Raw genomic sequence first — 22843 nt, 5'->3', positions numbered from 1 at the left:
TGTATTCTGGTAGTTCTAGCAACATCTTCCAGCAAACCACTTACCGAGAGCCATCTAACCCAGCTCTGAAGGACAGAGCTTACCAGGAGAGAGTATACCAGGGGTTTACCCCTCTCTCCCCCTCAAATCATTCCACTCAGCAAACAAAGAAATTCACTCAGCATTTCGTCCAAGAAATTCACTCAGCATTTCAACCAAGAAATTCACCCAGCTTTCAATGAAGAAAATCAAGAGATATTAACCAAGTTTGAGAGAACCTTACCGAGAGCTATTAACCCAGCTCTGAAGGACAGAGCTTACCAGGAGAGAGTATACCAGGGGTTTCCCCCTCTCTCCCCCTGAAATCCCAAAAAGTCAGTCTTTTTAAGCTAAAAAAAACCGGATAGAAAACCCACAAACACCTCCTCTATACCCAACCAACATATTCTATTGGCTCTGGCATAAGACACACCTTCCCAAGTTTGTGTAAAACAAAACATGACTAGACATATTCTATGACTATGACATAACCACCTTTTTGAGGCCTCAATGTGTTTCTCCTTAAGTCCGGAGCCCCCCTCCCTGCTGTGAGAGGAGAGGGAAGAAACTGCCTACTCTTATCAGTGACACCCATAAATCATTATAAGTCTTACACTCAATTTAACAAACAACTTGGTTTATACTGTAAATATAGAAAAGCATATAATATGAAGCATTTTCATTGTGGGTTATACAAGAATATAATTGATTATATTGTATTATAACTAACTTTCGTTTTAAGTATTCAACCTGTTATGGAGATCTCAACAAGGGCCATGGTGGAATCCTAATTGTAGCTCTTTTTTTATCATGCCCCCCTGGAAATTGCTTCAGTGGTTTATAATAGTGTGGTTATGTGGGGGTATTTTATTTGGTCGGATTATATCCGCCTATCATGTATGTGCAGCAGTGAGTTATCTCTGTGTCTGTTTGTCCATGGATAATCTAGCATGCTACTGGAACAATCAGTCTATTGTGTTTTTTATCATTAATGACATCTGCTCAATGACCTCTTGTGGGAATATTGTAGAACCTATTTTGTTGACATCATTCACTGCTGACACCTCTCTGCTCCTAACCGGCTTGGTGGACTGTTTTCGAAAATGCTAACAGCTAGCTGAACTATAAAATTACTACATATCCCTTCATTTCCTTTTGTCTTTTTGTTTAGCTTATTAAGAGTTCTGCCTCCAATGCAGGCCGCTCAGCCAGTGTCCTCAGTAGGCAGAGACAGCTCGGATAAATACCCTGTAGGGCTATTTCCACATCTGACTCTGTGACTTAAGGGTTTAATTTAACCACATCTGTATTTGTCTCTTTATTAAAGGAGAATATTAGCAAGAATATTTCCTTTCTCGACATTGTGTGAGTTTATTTAGTTAATTTCCTAGAATAGTGGACTTTCTATCTGAACTCCTAGCTGAAACTACCCCTTCTAATCTTGAATTTGAAAGAACTTTACTTAACTTGTTAACATATAATGGTAAAACAAAGCAGTTAACTCATATATATATATATATATATATAATATAATCTGGATTTTTCCACTATAACTAATATACTGTATATTCTAGAAGAAGAAGAACCGTTTGCTTCTGGTACGCTTTACATTAACTTTAGGTTGGCTAAAATTCAACTTTTTGTATTCACGTGACTCCCTTCAGTGCACCTTGCTGGTTGTATTTGAATGTACCATATTTATTTCAATACAGAATAAATTAATTCAAATTAGCATAGGCAGCACATTGCGACATATTTGCATAAACTAGTGAATTTATGCTGTTTCAAGGCTGCAATTATGGTTTGGGGCAGGTCCATATATGATAATACGTTATTATGTAGAAACAGTTGCTTTTTTTGGGAATAAACCCAAAGAATAAAAAAATAATTAGCTTGATGTGTATAATTGGCAGAAAAGCAGTAGGATATGGATGTTAACCTGCAGCTGTGTGTCAGAATTAATCAGGGTAAGTATGAATCAAATATGGTTTTAAAACATATAATAAAACAAGCAGGAAATGATACTCCTTTGAAAACAGTAATTGAACAACCATTGCCAATTTAAAATAATTTCTGTAAACACAGAACAGATTTGTTTTCCATTTCTTCAATATTCCTTAGCTCCAGGAAACCGATGGAAATTAATCTGGTCGTTGTTTTCCCACCAGAGAACATATCCTCCCAGCTGAGCAGGGAATAGGTCATAGCCCTGAGATAGAGATTGGATCTAAATTGCTCCAAATTTGGCATTAGATAACAGCGAACGCACCCCCACTGCTGCACGGCTTCACGTCCCCACACAATCACAGGTGAGCTAATGAGAGGGCCACAGGTTCACTCTTCATTATTTACTCTTTCAAAAATATTGCACTTTAACCAGAACAGTTGCCCCCACCTAAAAACAGCAGCCGGCCCTCCAGAACCTCTTAATCAACCGTGGGTCTTGCCCAGGTTAACCTGTATTGTTCGTGGTGACTTGAGAAGAGGGGTGGGTTTCCCCAGACCCCCCCAACCATGTGCTGATAGCTGCTTCCTTACACGCAACACACATCCCATGGCACATCTTGTTTACGTGGCCCTGCAGTGGGACTCTGTTGTTGTGCTTGTGTCATGGACACAGATATAACCTCCCTCCAACAAGGAGTCTAATTGCTTGCCCCCGTGTTTGCAGGATCAGAAGAGAGGAGGGGGAGGATAGAGCTGTGCAATCTCTCCATCCATTCAGCTGATATGAATGTAATGCAACACATCGCTAAAGAACTATGTTTATTTTTGATAGAAGAGAATACTGTCTGATAAACATGGGTAAACCGATAGAGTGGCGAAGTCACGCCCATCTACTTCCGGTCCATGGGACCTTATTTCGGAAAAATAATGTATTGAAGTCAATGGAGAGAGAACGTATCTTTCGATCCCATTTGAATTGTGCCATGAATTACACATATGATGTTTGTCAATCTTAAAAAATAATTTCCATGTCAAAAAAGTCACAGTTTGTCGTAAAACTGTTGAAATATAAGACTATGAAAAATACGCAACTAGAAAGACTACAAATCCCAGAGTCGTGTAAGTGATGTCACAATTGTTTTCCTCCACTAAGAGATAGCTAAGATAAGATAACTTTAACAAGATGCCTGTGTGCTTAGTACCAGGTTGTTATCATACCAGCAATGGGTCTTGCTCGTTCTTTCGCTTCCCGTCTGATGAAAGGACCAGGAGTGGCTGGATCAAGTTAGCTACCTAGCTAGTAGCTAGCACGTTAGTTAGCATTACAGCCTTGTCATTTTTATTAGCCTTAATATGAAGTAACATTAAGTAACCCAAAATGTTAAACAGTAACGGAGCGTCCACACTACAGCTTCAAAAATAGCTTGGAGCTGGGCGTGAGCTTGGGGATTTTATTCAAGCAACACGACCAACAACCAATCACATGAATCTCCCGCCCCCGACATACAAAGCAAAAACCCCCAGGGATTTTATGCGAGCAATATATATATATAAACTCCCCAAACAGGCGAAAACCTACCAGTTTCCCCCACTGTCTCTGCCACCTCCCTCCATGCCTGGTTCCTCCGGTTTGTATCCCGGTAGGTGAAGAGGGTCTGGTCATACAAAACCGGGTGATTTGCTATGGCGATAGTTAGTTTCTCCTCCGACTTTTTTTTGAAATATAGAAAGGAACGGCGGGATATCTCTCCCAGCTTAGACGTGGTTTGATTGGCTACGGCTTCAGCTGTCAGATTTTGGGAAACGGGATTTGATTGGCTGGCGCTGGCTACTCCGGCGTCTCCGGCGACAGAAGTTGAACAATGTTCAACTTCTGTCGCCGGAGACGCCTGAGACGGACCGCTCTGCTACCCACAATTCAGTTCGGCGAAAAAGCGCGGCTACGTGACGTCACCCCATTGAAAGTGAATGGGCAGATTAGAGCTTTCGACGCTTTCGACGCTGTAGTGTAGACGGGCCGTAAGAGTAGTAGTCATATTTCGTGAACCCTTTGAAGAGTACCGTCACCGGTGTGATCATTCTAATACACAATGTAAGCCCGGGGGAGAAATGCTAACTCTAGCATCGCCGATCTTTTCTACTTCATGCTATCTGCACAAATGGTTGACATTAAACATTGAAAAGACCAGGCAGTTCAGAGAATCAAAGGAAGGCAGGCAGCTTTGCATGACATTCTTCTGGACGTGTATCATTGTGGTGATAGCGAGTAGTCAATCGTTTTGTTGGCAAGACAGTAGTGACGGCCATCTTGGTGAGATGTGTTGTTCTGCGAGAGCAGAGATGTAGTTCATTGAGCGTTTCACACAAACAAATGTGTTACTTCACAGTTTTACGACATTTTTTTTTTTGTACTTGCAAAATTATCTTTTAAATTGACAAACATCATATGTGTAATTCGTGGCACAATTCAAACGGGATCGAAAGATAATCTTTCTCTCTCCATTGACTTCAATACATAATTTTTTCAAAATAAGGTCCCATGGTGGTCCACCGGAAGGGGAGGGACTTCGCCACTCTATAGACAGTGCTTCTCAAATGGTGGTACGCGGACCCCTATGGGTACGTTAGAGTACTGCAGGGGGTACGTGAGATTTATTTTATGATAATGAAAAAAAAAAAAAGATAAATATACCAATTTTAGGAAAAGTAACGAAGTTTGAGCAGTGTGGGTTTTATATTAATAGAGTTACACATATTTCAAAACATGAAGTGTAATAACTGCAGTGGCCTCCCTGTCAGAATGACAAAGATCCTCAGTGAAGCACAAGCCCATGTTTCAACTTATTAAAAAGATCAGTTCAATGCAACTAATGTCGTCTTAGTGTTATTGCATGATGTTAAAATTGGTTTGCCATGCATTTAGTGATGGATTGTAAACATTTGAAATATAGCATTTAAGTGTTTCATGTGTTGTTGTTTTAATAAATCAGACACTGATGGTGCAGCACTGTACCTCTTTATATAGGCTTTTTCCCCCTGACAAATAGTGTTTGCGCTGATCAGGGGGTACTTGGCTGAATTTTTTTTTTCAAAGAGGGTACATTATTGAAAAAAGTTTGAGAATCACTGCTATAGAGGGTGTAAGAAACCTGCCATTTAGAAATAAGAGATAACAATACTTTTTAACAGCTTTTTTAAGGACTGAAACAGGATTTCACATGCTTTAAAAAAATGTATTCACTCCTACAGAAACAGACTCTTGGAAGACAAGGAGTTACATTGTTTCAGGCAATAGGTCATGCAGTACATAAGGTGGGTGTTCTGATCCCTGAACACATGCCATGGTTCGAATCCCATTTAAAAAGAAAAGTCATATCTTCAATGCATACTTATTTGCTGGAAAATGATTAACTGAATGTCCAGCATTGTTTCATCTCATATAATTAGTCTTACTATAACCTTTTTGTTGTTTTAACCATTGACCATGACACTTTGGTCCTCCCTGCAGTCAAAATTGAGCTGGCTTGGTTTGACTGCTTATGATTTATATTGTATAAATCCCAATGATGTGCTACACCTTCTTAGCCAACTTTACTCCAACACTTTTATACAGGTTTTACATTTGTTTTTGGAATGTATGGTCAATAGACCAACTGTAATGTATGTGAATTCTACATCATTTAAAAAAAAAATAATAATGATAAATTCCAGATGCTATAAATGTGAAAAACTAAAAGGATCCATCCAAGTAGTTTTTTGTGGCAATCAGATTAAATAAACCCATATTTCTGATAGTAAAACATTTAGAAATACATAATTTGACCCAAGAACAACAGGAAGGTTGAATAAAAAAATCATACATGATCAAACTCAAAACACATACTACATATTTAGATTCAGGCTGATATAAGTATACAAAATCATTATATATGATATACTGTTGATATATAAGTGAGTGACGAGCAGTAACAAATAATGATATTACTGTACATTACCTTATAAGTCCATTTAAAATGATTCCTTATGTTGAATCTATTTTTGATCTCTGCTATGTGCCTATCAGCAAGCTATTATGCATTATAAACATTGGCTAAAAGTAAACAAATATCTTATTCATTGTGTGGTACAGATTCCCCACCTTGTTATTGTATAGGTGTGGTAAAACAGCAGGAATATAGTTCATTTGACTGTTATGGCAATATGAATTATTGTTATCACTATAATTGGAATGAAACCAGAGTATACAAACAGTATTCACATTTAATCACACATAATGATGTTTTCCTCAAAGAATAATCATCAAAACTAAATATGGACTTACAATCATTTGAAAAGCATGTTTGCCGTGCAAGTTCACCGTGAGCTCATTTGTTGCATGTCATTAGCTTACTATGTTAACCCCCCCATGCAAATAGAGAGCATTTATCATAGGTTATCATTTGCATAAAGGAACAACAAAGGGCACACGATTGCCTGCAGAATGTAACATATATACAGTGTGGTGTAAGATCTCTCTGGAACTATTTAAACCTCATTTAATCTTTGATTAAATTGATAACAAGTCAGAGAGTTACAATGGGTCTGGAGCGCTCCCTGTAGAAAACATTTCCTGGAGATCAAAGCAACAAAGGTACTGTATTCTGACAAATGTGTTCGGCTGTAGTTTCTCAATGCCCATTAAAGTAAAGCTTGATGAACCTGAGCGTGTATGTATTAACATAATAATCTCATTGAAGATGGTAATTATATCTGTTTCATTATAGTTTGCTATATTAAATTCAAGCCATTACTTCTTAAGTGAACATCATGGATCCTATGGGACTCTTCAAGGGTAGATAGCACAAGAGTAGATTTGTCTTCAAGTCTCTTTAGTTTCAATTAACATATTGCTTTGATTACATCATTACATTAGGACTTCTGACGCTTCTGTTGCATAGAGTCTAACACAGTTTATGTATGGTAGCTACCTGAACACATGTCCAATATGTTTATTAAGTGTCCAAGCTAAAAGCCTTGGATATGTCTGAATTTGACTCATACTCCTCAATAAAAAACATTATATATTTGATGTGAACATTTCTTATGTCACAAAAACTGGACTTTAATTAACAGAAATATGGAGGAAAAGCATTTCCAGGGGGTACAAAGACCAGTTTGATATGTTTTATTACAAATCCTTCACTGTTGGGGCTCTTTTAAAGATAAAGGGACACATTGAGGTTCTATAAAGTGATCCATAATGTTCTGATGTTAAATGTCAAAGACATTCCTGTGGAGGCTAAATTCAAGGTGAACATGATGAGTCATAATGGGCCAGGTTTAATAGCTGATATTGGCATTGCAAAGGTGTGTAGATGTTCTCTGTTGTTGAAGAGAATATAAATGAAGTCATAAGGATTATCTTTTCAAAAATAATTTTGTATGCAATTTGTGAATTGTATTTATTTCTGCTTCAGCCACATTACAATGCAGTTATTACCTCTCTTAATATTAATATTCATCAGTGGCAGGGTGCGCCATTACCACATTTAAAAATGCCTACCAGGAGTTATTGACAGGCTGATTGGTTGTTACAGTTCAAACAGCAAAAATACCTTGAGTCACTCAAATGTTTTATACCTCGGGTTCAGTGTGTCATGCTTATTACTCTATTAGTTTATTGAGCACTAAATCAAGCATAAAAAGTTGCAAGTGCTTCTCAGCATAGTTTCAAAAGGTTGTCTCACTGACAAACCTCCCTATGTTGACATAAGGTCTGTGAGTCCGCCTTGATGCGTCTCACTTACCTTGTAAATGAGAGCTGAGACAGTGCAGGTAGTTTGATGTAAATGTACTTTGCTGAAGAGGTGAGGTAAACACTCTTTCTCGAGGTTGTGAACGACTTAGCCAAACAGCAGACCAGAACTCAATGATGCCTGAAAGCATTCACCCATTAAAACTCCTTTTTCTTCATCCATTTACTCCATTGCCAACTGGGAAAATTACATGCTTGTAAGGAAGTGATTTAAACCCAGACTTACCGCTTGCCACCTGAGTGGTCCAAAAGAGCTGTAGTAAATGAATAAAAAGAAAAATCCCATCACCTAAACGCACTACAGAAACTCAATAAATCCAAAAAATAAATGCATATCTGAAAAGCCATCCCAATGTTCCAATGTGCATCCTGGTGCAGTCCAATTGAAACTACCATCTCTGAAATAGACAGGGTTAGGTAATAATCATCAATACACCATTTTGTTGCTCTTCATCCTAATTAACTTGAAAATAATAATAAGAACTCTATTAACAGTGAATGGGATATACCAAATAGTCATACCAATTGTATTCTGGTATGCCCAGTTTAGTGGAGATAATACCCACAAAGCACTGTTGTTCAGTGCAGGATGTATCTGACAACAATTGTGTTTAGCAGATAATCAAGAACCCAATATTCCAGTATCTGCATCATTGCCTTTGTAATCCTTGAATTCGTTGTTGAACACTGATGGGTAAAACCATGCGTGTTAGTTTATAGTGGTGGAGATGATGCATTGTTTTGTTGCATTCAATACCTGAATGGTCATTGAGGTCTTGCTGATTTGTGTTGCGAGAGATATTCCAGCATCTACTCCCCATTAATAGTTTTCTCAGTACCATTGGCTAGACTTGTTATTCTTGTTATTTGGCATGATTTGCTATTCCTACCTTCCCTGTATGTCAAAGCTCTCCTTTTCTTTCCGTTTGACTTAACAGACTCGTCCTTAAGGATGTGGAGTATTGATCTGTTGTCTGATCTTTCATGGAGCACACTCAAGACTTCCAAGACTGATAGACTCCTGTTGTATGCTTAGGGACCACACATTCTATACAAAGAAGGAACAGGAGGTCTTCTGAACGGCAAGGGTCATAAAAAGTTGGCCTGATCCACCATATCTCAAAAGTTATTATTATTTATTTTTTTACAATTGTGCTTCCTCTCTCGTAAGTGGAGGATCAATTGTGCATTTATAGTTTCAGGAAGGTGACATGTGGTGACCACGATTGTCATAGTATGACATCCATCCCACGCAATTGCAGTTAGAGAGTGTGTGGGCTTTTTGAATTGTCTAAATGGAAAATGTGAAGAGCTCTCCAATACTTTGACATACTGATGTAATAAAGGATCCAGTGCAGTGATTATAATCCCGTCAGGAAACACTTTATATGGATTTTTAATGCAAGAAACCTAATGTTTCAGTGTTTGATCATTCATGTAATTTGTGTTAGCTACTGTAGTACCTCTTGCTCTATGCTCAGTGGGTTCAATTTGTTGAGGGGGCATAACCCTGTTGAAAAGTAAGCACCCATCATCTGAGCACCACTTGTTTTTTAATGGCTGTTATCACTCACAGTAAAGTCCGGGCTAAATTAATATTGTTCTGTGAATTTCCAGTACATTTTCAAGCCAATATTAAAAAAGAGTCACAAATTAATGTCGGTTTGTAGACTGGCCAATACATTCATATACTTTTAAGTATGTTAAGAACTTCCTTGAGCTTTCTGGTAAATGTAACACGTAACCTACTGGAAACTAATGGGGGAAATATAATCTGCGATAGTCAAAGGAGGAATAGGATAGATGGACAGGTAAATAAAAGTTTACAGCGATGCACATGATACTGAGAAATTAGATAACATCAGCATCATCACATTCATAACATGTTAATATGCCTGTAATAAGCAAGTATACTTTTCACCAAATTGAACACTTAACTTTAGCATGTTGCCATGATTTCATTGCTCCACTCAACAAAAGGTAGTTAGGCAGGTATTTGATCATAAAGATAGATATTGTAAAATTGAATAAAAGTGGATGGAAAAAACGATTTCAATGAATGTCATACCAATCAATCCCATATTTCGATATTACTCTCAATGCCACACATCTTTAATCCTATGGTGGTGCTGGAGGAAAAGTCAGAAAATGAAAAAAAGTATGGTTCTGTAGATTGCCAGTACAGACTTTATTTTGCTCTAAGAACTAATAGTGACTGATCATATGTTTGATTGTGAAGCTATGTTAGAGAGTAAGTACTCTGTGGGGACAGATATAGTCTTTAGAATGATGACTCTTTTGAAAAAGATCAGTGACTGGAAGACTAGGGAGCCCTTCAGAAAGTACTGGCCATTAGGCTTGGCATTCATTAAAGTCTGGATACTGTATATAATTATAATAGGCCAGATATCTAATACTTTTTGATTTGGCTGATTTTCAAAGGGATACCATTCAAGGGGTGTTAAAGATATATGTTGCTGGCACTAAGGGTCTAGGCCTAGGGCTACAATTTAAATGACAATTTCCTGTGAAAGCAATGGCGGTTTTGCACATTCAACCTGAAACCCTCTTATGAGCTGTCAAAGCAAGTAGTCATTTTGAGATGTTCTACTGTATAGACAAGTCTCTGAATGCATGGCTTGGCAGATCGCACTATAACCCCTCTAAAATGCTTTGCTTACCTCTTGACTGGCTCTACAATCTTAAACGTTTAATGGCTCAGTACTATTGTTATTAACGTTGGCAATGTTTCCATCTGAGGCAAATTGGATCCATCAATGCTCCATGGTTCATATTCTCTTTCGTGCTTGCTTTTTCATCATAACTGGTGCCATAGCATTATGTCCTAAAATTCAAACCCACATTTGTAGAACAGTGAACCATTTCTCCATGTTTTCTTTATGCTGTATCACATTTGGCCTCTTGAAGGATCATCAAGCCGTGTCACTGTCGAGTATAACATTGTGACCAAATGTAGACATTTTTCACAGTAATGAGGTGAGTGTGTGGCTGCCTCAAAAGGCCTTTCCAGAACATCACAGTTAGAAGAAAATTGCAAGCAATTTGTGTATCAGTCTCCTGCTATGACACCTGTTTTGCATAATTAGCTATTGGTACCTCATTAATGGGTATGTAAAAAAAGCCAGTCGCTTAGTACCTAAATGTATGAGGCTCCTACAATCAAGGTCAGTTGAGACATTAGTTTAATCTGTTACTGCCTGAGACATGACAGATACTGGGATGTCAGGTAATTGCTTCTTTGGAAAATGGAAGAGTTCTGTGAAGTTAAGTCATCCGCAAGGATAAATATTATAAATTGCACAGAGGAAAAAATTAACTGGGTTGATATATTATATCCAAGGAAATGTGGGTTTCTTTCAAAGCGCGGCAATGTGTTTTGGCTCATGTTTAGAGCATCTGACGTGAGTCCATAACAGCTTTGTTCTGGACTATCAACCTGGCTGATCATCAAACAGCGATGATGCTGTTCCAAAGTGACAACTTTTGGCAAAAATGTCAAAAGTGAAACAAAACACCCATCTGTGAAATAAACATCTATGAAAAATGTTTTAAATAGTTTTGCATTTGTATGTTCTGTAGCCAGAAAACCAATGACAAAAAGAGTAGCAGCGGATTGAATAGTAACCACATTTCATAAGTTGCTGGCTTACAATGTGATGAGAGACTTGTGATGAAGATACTTTATGTAACTCCCAACATTTTGGGGGGATTGTTTTGTTTGCTAACTTAAGGGGGTTTGAACGGGTGTCAACATCAATGTCTTACCATTGTGGTAAATAAAAAGTCTGTCAAGGCTTGTTAGCTTTGCACGTGACCAAAGGCTAATGAAAGGACTTGGCATTGTTGTTGTTTTTAAATTTGAAAGTCTTGTTCTAGATAGCCACTTGGATATATGGAGTTCAACAAACCAAAACCATTACTGCTTTAGAAAACCATTGATTTATATTAAATGTAACTAACACATTGCTAGTTGCTTCTAGCAAGAATCCCACTTAGAATCAATATCCCATGAGGTTTTAGCAATTCTGTCTAATGTGTGCCCCTTATTGTTCAGTAACACAATTAGCCATTCGGGATGAAAAAAGGATATCTCTCATTTCTGGGCCATTTCTTTTTTTATTTTACGCTTTTAGCTATCCTGTTGTTGCAAGCATCTTTCAAAGACTCCTCGTCTCTGTGGGTTAATGCTGGGCAGTAGCACTTCCTGTCCTCTTTAAATTAACCCTGATGTTTATTGAAAATCTTTTTGGCTCCAGCCGAAAAGTCATTATAAAAACTTCCAACATAACTCAGCAATATGTTGAGGTCTGGTAAGCATGGCCCCGATCAATAAAGAGAATCAATTCATGTCACTGTCTGCATTACCCAACAGTAAATGTAAACCATCCTTTCAAACGGAGGGCATAAACGCCTTCCGGGAGGACAAGAAACTCTGTGAAGTAGGGTGCAATCCTCTTCTAAGTTTGTTTAGAAGTCAAAGAAGACCTCCACACCTAGTTGTGCTGTTTGAAACAGACAAGCACAGGTTAATTATGGGCTGTACACAGAATTATAAAAGCAGCAGAGGGGTCCCTCAAACAAGCACTAGATGCTTTTATCTACACAGCTCCACATCCTGACCTTGACCTGACCTGACTTCTTTTTCACTGAGGCAGCGGTGTTGTCTGCAGAAGGAAATATGAGTCTGAACCACTGTATCTTGTTGCCTTTCATCACCACCTCTATGTTTTCAGAGCTTCTTCTCTCATTGGCGATTCCTCTACTATATCAGTCCAGTCTTTATTCTGATAAAACATTTGCACGCAGTTAAAAAATGATAAAGCTTTATATTGATAAGTGAAAACAAATGTACCTTTTTCAAAATATAAAATAGACCACAACCTTAGAATACTTACCACAACTACCGTGCACAAAAGCCTTGCACTTCCCAGGATTAGATGAACAAATATGTTATTGATGTTATAAAACTACAATTAGTGGACATTTTGCAGATATGCTCTGTATTAATATGTTGGAATGGTTGCAGATTAATTGAATAATATGTTAAGGTTACCTATCACATTGTGCATTTTGACCCGGTGGCGACAATACCTATTGACGCAGCAGCCACTGTAAGTACTATTCTTGTTTAATTAGATTTCTCTATTTCAGTTATTCTACTCTGTATCATTTTTCTGTAGTTATTGTAGCTAAAAACGGCGCTTTTGAGAGAATTTAAATCTCAGATCTGATCACGTGAACATCTTACACTGCTCTCAGTAGGCAATCTAGGCTGCATTTTAAATAGGCACGGCCTCTCAGCTGTCGCCCATCAGCTGTAGAGAGTTAACTAATTAGAGCGGCGTGGCACCACAGCTGTGAGAACTCAGCAATCAGGTGTCCATTTAGGTAGCTCTTTCTTTGAGCCTCAGCGTCAGACATTGGAGTCCTGCGGGAGTAAGACGGACAAAGACATTGGAGTCCTGCGGGAGTCACGAGGGTGGCAAAGAGGAGGAAAATCCTACTTTGATTGAGCTAAGTATCGCTGGTGTCTTATTTTCTTTTCTTTAGCTTTCTAGCCCCTCATGCTATAATCATGTGTATTTTCTCCATTCCTGTTCATGTGTCTTCTCGCAATTATCACTGGCCCCGTGTATCTCCTAATCGCTATAACCGGCCCGCTCTCGTCTATCCCACGTGCTCCACTGAGATCCAACATCTAGTTTCAGGCGGCCTGTGGAACTGCCAGTCAGCTGTTCCTAAGGCTGACTTCATCTCTAGCTACGCTTCCCTGCAGTCTCTGGATTGCCTTGCTCTCACTGAGACCTGTATTACTCCATTCAACACATCCACCCCAGCAGCTCTCTCCACAGCATATTCCTTCTCCCATACACCCAGACCCACTGGCAGAGGAGGTGGCACTGGTCTCCTGCTCTCTCCCAAATGGAGCTTTTCCCTCTTCAAGCTACCTAACTTCACTCCTTCCACCTTTGAATTCCATGCCGTCACAGTAACCCATCCTATACAATTAACCATTGTTGTTCTCTACCGTCCACCAGGCGCCTTGGGGGACTTCTTGGAGAAATTAGATCATCTCCTCTCACACATCCCTGAAACTGGCCCTCCCGCTGTACTTCTCGGAGACTTCAACCTCCAGACGGGGAAGATAGACGAACTAACATCACTGTTAACCGCCTTTGCTTTCTCACTGTCTCTGTCCTCACCAACTCATAAAGCTGGCAATGTCCTTGATCTCATATTCTCAAGGAACTGCGCTACTTCTAAACTCTCTGTAAACCCGCTCCACACATCCGATCACTTCTTCATCTCATTCTCTCTACCCCTTTCCAAACATAACAAACTAATCTCTTCTCATCCTGCACCTGTCCGCCATAACCTCCGTTCCCTCTCCCCCTCTACCTTTGCCTCACCGGTGCTCTTAGCCCTCCCTTCCTCTGACTCGTTCCAACTCCTGCCTCCAAACTCTGCTACGGAAACTCTCCTCTCTACTCTCTCATCATCTCTGGACTCTCTCTGTCCTCTCACATCTCGGCAGGCTCGTCAGTCCCCTCCTGCTCCCTGGCTAAATGACGCACTGCGTGCTAATAGAACCGTCCTTAGGGCAGCAGAGCGGAAACGGTGGAAATCCAAACACCACGATGACCTCCTAACCTATCAGGCTCTCCTCTTTCTCTGCTTCAATCTCTCAGGCAAAAAGCACTTTCTTTCAAGATAAGATCCAATCTTCCTATTCCAATCCTAAGAAACTATTTTCCATCTTCTCCACCCTCTTGGACCCTCCCAAAGCCCCTCCCCCCTCCTCACTTCTGTCAAGCGACTTTGTTAACCACTTTGAAAAAAAGGTTGATGATATTCGCTCTTTTTCTGACTCACCTTTACTCACCGCTGGGTCACCAGACCCTCCTTTCACCCGCACACTGACCTCCTTTTCCCCTCTCTCTCCAAGTGAGGTTCTTACCCTCATTACCTCTGCCCGCCCTACCACCTGTCCTCTGGACCCTATCCCTTCAAACCTCCTTCAGACTATCGCTCCTGATATTCTACCATTTCTCACCCATTTCATCAACGCTTCTCTAACTTCTGGTCACTTTCCAAACAGTCTCAAGGAGGCAAGAGTAAACCCTCTCCTAAAGAAACCCACTCTCGACCCGCCTGATGTTATAAACTACAGGCCTGTCTCTCTCCTCCCGTTCCTGTCTAAAACACTTTAACGCGCTGTCTTTAAACAACTCTCCTGTTATCTCCATCAGAACAACCTTCTGGATCCGCACCAGTCTGGTTTCAAGGCAGGTCACTCCACAGAAACTGCCCTCATTGCTGTCACTGAGGAACTGCACACTGCTAAAGCAGCCTCCCTCTCCTCTGTCATCATCCTGTTGGACCTGTCTGCTGCATTCGACACGGTGAACCATCAGATCCTCCTTCGCACTCTCCAAGAACTTGGAGTTTCAGGCTCTGCACTTTCCCTCCTCACCTCATACCTCAAAGACCGTACCTACAGGGTAACTTGGAGAGGGTCCGAGTCCGACCCTTGTCAATTAACTACAGGGGTCCCTCAGGGCTCTGTTCTTGGTCCCCTCCTCTTCTCCCTGTACACAAACTAGCTCGGATCTGTCATTAGCCCGCATGGTTTTTCATACCACTGCTACGCTGACGACACCCAATTAATTATGTCCTTTCCCCGCTCTGAGACCCAGGTCGTCGCACGCATCTCTGCTTGTTTAGCTGACATCTCTCAGTGGATGTCCGCTCATCATCTCAAGCTCAACCTTGACAAAACTGAAGTGCTTTTCCTTCCGGGAAAAGATTGTCCCACTCTTGACCTGACTATCAACATCGGCACCTCTGTTGTTTCCCCGACTCAGACTGCAAGGAATCTGGGTGTGATCCTAGATAACAACCTGTCCTTCACTGCAAACATCGCTGCTACAACCCATTGCTGCAGATACACGCTTTACAACATCAGGAAGATACGTCCCCAGCTAACCCAGAAAGCGACGCAGGTTCTGGTCCAGGCTCTCGTCACCTCACGCCTCGACTACTGCAACTCCCTCCTGGCTGGTCTACCTGCATGTGCCATCCGACCTCTGCAGCTCATTCAGAATGCAGCGGCTTGTCTGGTCTTCAACCTTCCTACATTTTCCCACATCCCGCCGCTCCTCCGCTCCCTCCACTGGCTTCCGGTAACTGCTATAATCCACTTCAAGACAATGGTACTTGTGTACCATGCTACGAATGGATCTGGTTCTTCCTACATCCAGGACATGGTTAAACTGTACACCCCAGCGTGTGCTCTACGCTCTGCATCAGCCAAATGACTCGCGGCACCCTCGCTGCGAGGGGGACCCAAGTTCCTATCAGCAAAAACACGTGGGTTTGCTATCCTGGCTCCAAAATGGTGGAATGAGCTCCCCATTGACATTAGGACGGCAGAAAGCTTACACACCTTCCGGCGCAGACTGAAAACTCATCTCTTACGACTCCACCTCGAGCGATAGAATTACTAACAAAGAACTGCTAACAGAGCACTTATATACTAATAAAGGACTGGCTTATCTATAGCCAGTTGAGTAGCACTTTAAATACTTGGCTCTATTAAACCTGATGTACTTATATGATTCTGTTTTCTTCAAGGTTGTGTCTTCCTGGTCGAATGTACTTATTGTAACTCGCTTTGGATAAAAGCGTCGGCTAAATGCAATGTAATGCTAGCGCTGAGCTTCAGTCTACAATGTTCAAAACAACAGAAAGCCAGAAATCTAGGTGTAGTTATGGACTCTGACCTGAGTTTCAACAGTCACATTAAAACAGTTACTAAATCAGCCTACTATCACCTAAAGAACATATCTAGGATTAAAAAAACTCATGTCACAGCAGGATTTGGAAAAACTTGTCCATGCTTTTATCTTCAGTAGACTGGACTACTGTAATGGTGTCTTTGCAGCTCTCACTAAAACATCTATTAGAAAGCTGCAGCTGATTCAGAACGCTGCTGCTCGAGTCTTCATTAACACTAAGAAAGTGGATCACATCACTCCTGTTCAGAAGTCTTTACACTGGCTTCCTGTGTGTCAAAGAATATATTTCAAAAATACTGATGCTGGTTTATAAAGCACTGAATGGTTTAGGCCCAAAATACATTACTGACCCCCTGCTAAACTATGAACCATCCAGATCTCTCAGGTCTTCAGGGACTGGTCAGCTTTCTGTCCCCAGAGTCAGAACTAAACATGGTAAAGCAGCGTTCAGTTATTATGCTCCAAATATCTGGAACAAACTCCCAGAAACCTGCAGGTCCGCTGCAACTCTGACTACTTTTAAATCCCGGCTGAAGACTTTTCTTTTTGTTGCTGCTTTTAATTGAACTATTCATATCTTAGACTGCACTGTAACTTTTATCCATGTATTTTTTCTTTTAATGTTTATTTTATTAGCTTTTATTTTTAATGACTGATTTTAAATGCCATTTTCTTAATGTCTGTCTTTTTTTGTAAACCACTTTGAATTGCCTTGTGTTGAAAAGTGCTATATAAATAAACTTGCCTTGCTAAGTAGAGGAAGTATTTGTGAATGTGAAAAAGATGCAATTGAGGTTTGGAGTTTGTCCTGTTATTAGTTTATTTGTAGATGTAACCTTGCAAACATATGATGAACATATGATGAAACGTTGGGTATTGTAACCGTTGTTAATTAGCACAGGCTCCGCCCTCTACTGGACTCTATGGGTACTACCCTCTATGCAAGCATTCACCTACTGAGACTTCTATAGACGTAGCCAGCCCCGGGGCGGGCCTACCTGAATGCGCGCGCATCTCACCGTATATAAGGAGGCCTCGCCTCCTGCCCATCATCCTGGTGGTGTGATGAAGGAGGGGGGTCTGCTAAATTAGTATATGTGGGGGATGGGCCTGGCCCGGATGCTCACCTTTCCACTTCCTGCGAGGGGGGGCTGCCTGCCCAACCTTACTGCTGCGCCGCGGCTAAAATAGGCTTCATCCTAATTTTAGAGAAGCGCTGCGTCGAGCCGCTTCTGGGACGCGTCTGAGCCGTAACGCGACGCGTGTGTGGTGGAATAGCACCCATTGACTAGAGTGGCCGCGATCCTTACGACCGCCGCGGCGCAGCCGTAACAAGGCGCAGCGCAGCGGGACCCGGTGGAAACTGGGGCTCAGTAGGTGAAAGCTTGCATAGAGGGTAGTACCCATATAGTCCAGTAGAGGGCGGAGCCTGTGAGTGATATAACCTCTATTCATGCTTTTTCGCTCTCTTTCAAGATACCATATTCCGTTAAACACACATTAGTCAGGTTCACTATATACTTTTGTGGGATTGTTGTGGGGATTTGCAATACTATACATTTTTGGAAAGGATATTGTATAAGGATTCAGAAAATCCATGTTTCCATTTGACCAGGTGTTTATATGGCGGCCATTTTGGAATTTCCAAAATGGCCGCCGTAAAATGTAGGTTTTGTAATATCGTGACTTCCAAATAAGCTAGAACATTGATTTTAACTGCTAAACCCACATTTTCAGGATCAAGGAATCCAATGGTGCCAACAATAATGAGGTAGAACTCACTAAATTGCATGTTAACATAACTTTTATTGAGGACTTAACAGATATTTGACAATAACTGATTAAACTGAGTTTAAAATTGTGAACTTCAGTATCATCATGACATGCACATGTTGTGTCCACAGACAATAAGCAACCTTCTTAATTAGACATCTAAATGTATACACATCTATGCATCATCACTATCATCATCATCATCCATCACAGCATGGGACTCATCGTCGTTCTGGCACTGGCTACTGCAATGACACATATCAGTACAGGCTAAGTCATTAGCTCTGCACGAACATCTTCCAGAAGAACAATTAGATTTACATCTGCATTGGACCATCTCAATGATGGCCTTTGGGGCTGGGAGGACCTCTGTGGTTGTTGGTTTCATGCCATCCGAGTCTCTGAAGTACCCATTGTGCAGGGGGTCCAGCTGCGGATCCTGAAGAGCAATGACTGCCTGTGCCCATACCCTGGTTTGGACATGGACCCTCAAAATATGCTGCTTCAGCGCTCCAAGTGTTGGAGGGAGCTTGTCACTCTCTGCCCTGTGTTTGCAGAATAGATGCCATCGTAGTTCAGGGATTGTCTTTATGTTGATACCCTTGGTTGAGTAGGCTGCACATACAAAGGAAGCCAGAATGGACAGCATTCCTTCCGCCACTTCTGCTTCATCCAAAAGCATCTGCAGAGCATTGATAATATCTTCGTCTGCTTTTAAATAGATCTGCAGCCAGGTTGCCTTGCCTATGCCGGATAATCTGCCTGTGTTGTCGGCCCCAGTGAATGCATGGAAAGCTGGCAATGCCTTTGCTCTTTCTTTACCTAGAGCTCGCCACAGTGGTTCAATCTGCACAACACCAGAGGCCATCGAAATCGATGTGTTCTTCAGCAAGAGATCATAGTTTGCTGTGACTAGCACTAGAATGTCTGTATCGGGTGAGAAGAACATCAACTGTGCATCAGATGGGTTCCGGTGTGATGCCAGCACAGCCTGGTGGATCAGCAGCGTGTCTGCTTCTTCGTGGTTATTATCTTCAAAGAGCAGGTCTTTGTTGCTCCTAGTGTTCCCAGAAGCTGACGTGATGATCAGCTTGGAGGATCCCTGTTGTATTCTAGAATTTTGGCTGCAAGATAATCAGTCAGATCGGCCTTCGTCTGGTCATGAGAGAGGAACCTGCTCAGTGGGATGTGTTTGATGTTGGTGTCATCTCTGACTTGGTACTGGATAGCTTTTCCTTGTCTTCGTTTATCTCTGGTTGCGCTCTTCAGAAAATCTGTCCTGTATGTGTCGAACACAAGGATGATTTCATCATAGTCTCTTGTTAGTGACACCAGTCTGTCATTGAAGCAGCCACTCAGATCCTTGACTGTCACTACAGTGGCTGGTTTTTTGCTCAGCTTCTGCACAAGCACCATGCCGTCCACCAGTGCTATCTTTCGACTTGGCTGATCAGTAGATGTGGTGTCTATGAATCCTGTATCCATTGCATCTTGGTGGGTAGTACTTCCAGTTTGAGGCAGCTGATGGTCTTCATGGGGCACATCTTCTCTTGTCAGCTTCTCAAGGAGACTGATTAACTTGGACTTGTCATGGCATGGCAGGATTGTTCCATTAGAAGCAAACAGTGCCCTTGGTGTTAGAGTAAATTCATCTTTCTGGTTTATGTCTGTTTGACCTGGCAAGTACCATCAGCCTTGCAAACAGGTCCTTGGTCTCCTTCAGATCCACAGTATTGTCTCTGAGTTTCACTGTAATCTTCTTGTTCCCAGACAGGAACATCTTATTGTTCACTTTCTTCACAGGGGCCCAGAGGCTGACATCTCCATTGATCCGCTCTGACACGTAGTCTTCATACAACTTCTGGCCAGTGACATCAGCATTCAAGATCTGTGGTACATACTCATCTGGTATGTAGGCAAGTGTGATTACATTGTACAGCTTGTCACCTTCAGTGGTAAAGGGGTTTCCATGACTGAGTATGGCTGCCTTGATCTTGTCGATTGTACCATGTGCCCTCTTGACTGCACTTGGCCCAAGCTGATGGTGCTCTGTGCTTCTGTCAGCTTCCATGTCAAATTGACTCTTGAACTCTTTCGACAGACGTGAAAGTTCTGGTGTGACCATGAAAAATCTCTGTCTGGCATTGGCATTGTTAGAGATGCCAATAATCCCAGAGCGAATCTTCATCAGCTTGTTCGCATGCGTGGTCTGCCCCAACAGACACAAAGGGAATGACACTCTTGGTGACGGATATATTACCTGCGTGTAGTTCCTCCCAGGTCTGAGGGTGATTGATCCTCAAGTCATGCATGTCTGCGATGTATCTTGGCCAGAGTCTTTTGTACTTGATGCGATCCATGGAAAAAAACAGCTTGCTCAGTGCTTCTCCAGCCTGCAGATGGAGTTCAAGGTCAGCATTCCGAGTTGCTACTACGAAGAACAGGATTGTTTCCACCCGATGTAGGTAGCTCATCATGGCCTTGAACATTGCATGCTGGGATTTTTGTTCCTCCCATTCTTGGAATGCTGTGATGACTTCAGCAGTGGCTTCCAGGAGGGTCCTGTTGACTTGCTTCACAGATTCAGCCTTGATGTCTTTACCCTCCGAGCAGGCAGCTTCTACTCCCTCTGTTGCCTTCAGGCACACATATTTCAGTTGTGGGTTGTCCTTGAAGAACTCCTCCAGAGCCATTTCATAGAGTGCTACATAAGAGTAGATGTGGGCATGGAGAGCTCGCTTGTAGTGTGTGCATTTCAGGATTTGCCTTGTTGTGGCAGGACCATACACATCTGCTTCCATCCAGGCATCATCTATACCTGAGTTCCCCATGGAGGCACCAAGAGCTCTGAGGGCAGCCATGACGACATGCAGCTCACCCAGTCTGGGAACAACCATCTGTTTCAGGTCAGGTCTGGCATCTAGGAGCTGCACCACCTTCTCATAGAGGGCCATGTCAAAGGTAATGACTGTGGGGTGATCTTCCCCAACTGCCAACTTCCTCAGCAGATTTGCTTGCATGATTATAGTCAACAGAGTTGACCACTCGTGTGCCACCTCTGGCAATAGTGGCAAGGCTCCAACCTGTGTCAAGGGAAGGCGTTCAGATGACAGTGAGTTGTATCCTGCCCAGCCTGGAATATTGCTGGAAGTTTTTCCTGCTTTCATTCTGGATAATGCAGATGCAACAACCCATCCTAGATGTGTCAGCTGATAGGATAGGATTCTGAGATCCCCCTGCTGATGGCAAACTGTTCTGACCTCTTGGCATGCTGCAGTGTTGGCTTGTCACAGTGAAGTATGTCTACATGGTAGGGAGTGACTGATAGACTCTGTGCATCACCTATGATGAGAGGCTCTGCAACAGGTTCTTTAGAAGGATCAATCTTCTGGTACACTGCAGTGATCGTCCCGTGGGTGGTTCCTTTCCCATCACGAGTGTCCTCGGCAAAGTCTGTTATCAGCTGCAAAAAATACAAAGGCCCCCTTCCTCAGGAATGGTGGTACATAGAGGCCTTGGTGCGCTCTGGTGTTTTCTACAACAGCATTGGCCAGAGCAGTTTCCATGAGAAGGGCACGACCATGTGAAACAGAGTAGCCATGAGCATTGAGCAGATTCATCAGCTTCTTGTTGCGTGTGTCATGGTGGATAGTCAGTGCCAGTCCCAAAACCTGTGGGTTCTCTCGTGCATGGGGTGACCTAAATGATGCTGATTGACTGCTTGGCTTGTACTTTACCTGTGCACTGGATTTGAACCCATACATGATATTCTGGCTCACCGTCAGTGTGGCTCGGTCAACAACTCTGGTCCTCTTTTCAGTTTCCAGCTTTTCAGCAGGCCCAACCATTATCCAATGGATCATGGTGTATAATTCAGCTGGAACATCGGTAATGTCACTAGATACCTGTAAGACATTTATCTCCTTGGTGAAGGTTGCAATGCTTTTCCTTATCACCTGTGCTGCTTTGTAGATTGTCTTCATGCTGTTCTCCTCCTTCTTCTTATCAGTTGTTGTCATAGTATTAACCATGTCCTCTTCACATGCATATGGGGAGTAGAGGATTGCTGGCTTCCTTCTGTCTTTTTGACGAACAGACTTCAGGTGTGGCAAAGCAGTGAGGATTCTTTCTTTCAGCCACTTTCTACTGAATGCAGGTAGATGAGTTTCCAATACTTCTGAACCAAGCATATTGATATATGTGGTTTCAATGTCATCCATGCTAAGGTATGCTTGGTTTTGTGTTTCTACATTAATAAGGTTAATCAGCTCAAGCAGACTTGACTTTTATAGGAAAGGTTATTTGGCAGTTTTGCTAGTGCTAGTGCTAGGTTCTCGAAGAGCATGGAACACATTTTTTCTCCAGCAAACTTTGTGGTATTGGACATCAATCACATGTGCATCACCTGGTGAGATGCAGGTGTTCAGCCTGGTCTTCAGTGCAGTATTATGGGACATTTCCACAGCCTCTTTAAGATGTTTACCAGCATTCT

This window comes from Pseudochaenichthys georgianus, chromosome 4 (assembly GCF_902827115.2).
Source record: "Pseudochaenichthys georgianus chromosome 4, fPseGeo1.2, whole genome shotgun sequence".
Taxonomy (NCBI): domain Eukaryota; kingdom Metazoa; phylum Chordata; class Actinopteri; order Perciformes; family Channichthyidae; genus Pseudochaenichthys; species Pseudochaenichthys georgianus.
Note: the sequence above shows the minus strand (reverse complement) of the source record.